The following is a 3,548-nucleotide window of genomic DNA, read 5'->3' on the forward strand; positions in this document are numbered from 1 at the left end:
TTTCTTAAGTTGTGTACTTTCCTTTTTCTAGTGAAATATTTTGCATATTTTGATTTTATGATTTTTAGAATGTCTTTTATATGTAGAATATAGAAAGGAGTATCAGCTTCATTCTTTCTAAAATTTCTAAATTAACCTATAATTCAAAATATGCATTGCATTATAATAGTAATCAAACTGACTTTGAGACATTTGTTTTCAAGGTATTTTATTACCCCAAAGTCTCTGGGAGAATATTGTGTTCACTGTGGTATTGTTTTGTGAAATGTTTCTGCTTTGCAAGTGCTTAGCCACAAAGGAGTCAATCAGCAGACCTTGTGACCTCACCTGATTTAACTTTTCTTTAAGTTTGCGGAAAAAGTTTTTTTTATTAATGTTACCAATATCAATGCTGTTATTTTTATTATAAGCACTATAATAAAAATATATTAGCAGCAATACTATATACCAGAAAATGTTTTCGAAAATCAAGGAAAAGGGTGAAGAAGTGAGACAGGTAGTACTCATAACTGGCTCATTGGTGACTTAGTACTTGTAGAGCCATCTATATGTAAAAACAATTAATAAACTGAATTCACATTGGGCATGACGTACGTACATGCCATCCCCAGCGGCTTTGGATTAAAACTTAGTCACATGTTATAAAACCATATAGTACACCTAATGCCTCAATACATCACTTAAGAAGATTGTTAGTCAGGTTGTGGAATGCATATGAAGTATTCTGGACATCCTTGTCTATTACCCGTTTACCTCTGAAGTTTAAACCCAACAAAATGTTTCTTCAAAGGAATGTGTATACAGATGTCATCCTTTACTACCCAAAATATTTACATTGTGTTCACACTGTCCTATGGAAACAGGCCACTATTGACTGTGAGCAGATAAAGTATTCATTTATGTGCTAAAGTCTCACATCTTCCATACTTTTTAAGTCTGATCCCCTGTTGCTTACGGCTGTTTCTGAAATTTAAGTTTGAGTCTTAGAGGATAGTCACAATATTTAGACATCGTACCAATACAATGATTCTTTTTTTGTTCATGAGAAAGAAGAGACAGATGAATTGAATTGCAGCAGAACAATGAGATGTGTGCTGAAATATTTTCTGTGTTACACCGGTGTTGCCATACCTATATTGCATAAAGATCATTTAAGACCTGTCAATAGCGTTCAGGACTATTGCCTTGAAATCTACTGTGAAAGTCTTCTGTACAAAACCATAATCATAGCATTATCACACTTCTCCACTTCTAAAGAAATAATCTACAAGCAATATTAGACCAATTTTGTTAATCTGACAATGATTGTACATTTTCCTAATTTTTTTTACAGTTAATATTCTTGAATTCTGGAAGATACATTTACATGATATATGGTAGAAATTAGTCAACATAACTGAAAAGAAGGAAGTAGAATACTTTAGAAATGTAGTTGCAACATTCTTTATTCACATGTACATCAGAAATCATTATGTAAATCACAATGGTTAGTCATGAAAATCTGAGTTGAATTTTGATTACCATAAGATAACACAACAAAAGCCAATTTCATTAGAGTACATTAAATCATTATCCAGTCACACTTCTGTTTAAAACTAATGTATTTGATTCTCCTTTTCTTTCACAGTCTTCACATGAGACTAGATTGATTTACCCTGATAACTTAAAAATTAATCATGCAATTATTCAGTTTCTTGCATCACAAACTTTCATTGCAATCCAGTGTTCGTTAATAATAATAAACCAACGTAGAAGTCACCATTATTATGCACTCTCTTGAATGCCTCTCTTGTCTGATTGTAAACAGATCAGATTGTTCAGGAAACATAATATATTATGATCCTTTTGTCACTGTCAGTATCACATACTTTGTGGGATGTACCATGGATGTCCTTAAGTACAGATTTACTTTTTACCGATTGTTTTTGTGTGTTTTTATTTATTAGAAATCCATACTACCTTTAACCTATACACATTTTGAAATATTTGCAATATTCCTTCCACTTGCAGTCACTACCTTTTTCTGTTACCTTTCTATCCATTTAATTTTAGACAAACCCTTTGATTTTACTCTAAAATGGCATTCCTTTTTTCAACTAATAATAATGGTATTTCGGGTACACTGTGCCTCGATATTTATCCCTTTGATATCCTGTTTTTTTTTTTTCTAATTCAGGAAGGATGTCGATTAGCATGAATACATTTATTGTAAAAAAAATCCTTTATAAGAGAAGCTTAATGAAGTAACCAACCAGTACCACCCTTCACTTCGGGCTATCACACACAGCCTTGGGCAGATCCGCTGGGTTGCATCTGTGGAAAAGGGGGCGGTAGATAAACAAATTGCCAACATTTCATCGTGATCTTCAATAAAATATAATAGTATGAATTGTTTCATTTCAGAGCCCCCTTTCATCCTCCCCTGGATTTTTTTTTTTTTTTTTTTTTTTTAAATACATAAGTAAGAATTACTGTGGGTCATTCTTATCACATTCACGTACTGTTCTAATTGTATAATTTCAACTTCATACATCAAAACAATTATATATTTACCTTCACGCGAATTAGACGCGGCAAACCAGGGTGTAGCAGGAACAACTGGGCGGTCTTCCTATCGCTGGTGCGTGTGCGGAGCCGACTGCGGGATCATTTGTAATTTCTTGCTTACTAATAAACCATTCTTGTGAGCAACCACCGTAAGTATCTCGGTGTCCATAAGGCGGAGAAAAATTCTGGGTGGATTAAATCGCGCAGCTTCAGTAGTGGGCCAACATCGACGATGTCGGCTACGTTTCGAACCTCGTCCGTTTTTTTTTTTTCAGAGGAGCTCATTACACTCAGAGAATGCACGGGGTAGCGATATACCGGAACTCCTGCCTCTCCGCGCATCCTTAGCTGCATGGTATCTGCCTGCCCCATTCCTAAAGGTTGCTTACGTCGCTCTTCATGCTTGTGAAGAAGTATTGATTTTCATTGCCTTTAGTGTAGTCCGTCACGCAGAAGATCATTATAGGAGTCGCTGGGGGTGTTTCCTTTCATGGCAGAGTTCGATGAAGTTAGCGATACGTTGGCATCATCTCGGGGACATCCCCAAGTTCCGGCCTAGGTTATACACTCCCCTCTTCATCCATTGTAAAATCAAAATCTTCCTCTGGGACGACCACAACATCTCTCATGTTTATGATGCTTGCCCTTTCATATGCACCCACGAAGACAGCGTTAACATCATCGAGTTCTACAAAGAACCAGCTGAAGCATTGTAAGTAAAACGATGTGACACTATCACAGGGCTGCAAAATCAGTAAAACAAAATCATTTTGAACTCCCAGAGCAAGCACACGATTTCACTTATAGAAAACATTTAACCATTAAATGGGTTGTGAAAATAAAGTAATTAACTTGTTCATTATTATTTTTTATCTGGCTATGAACAGCAGACAAATGGAAATTCTATAAAATCTCAAAAACCTAGACTCACCGTCGACGAAAGAATCTCCTGGAGACAGCAGGTGAGAAGGAAACTCTTACACACCTTTGGGTCACTGAAC

Source organism: Penaeus chinensis, chromosome 7 (genome assembly GCF_019202785.1).
Source record: "Penaeus chinensis breed Huanghai No. 1 chromosome 7, ASM1920278v2, whole genome shotgun sequence".
Lineage (NCBI taxonomy): Eukaryota > Metazoa > Arthropoda > Malacostraca > Decapoda > Penaeidae > Penaeus > Penaeus chinensis.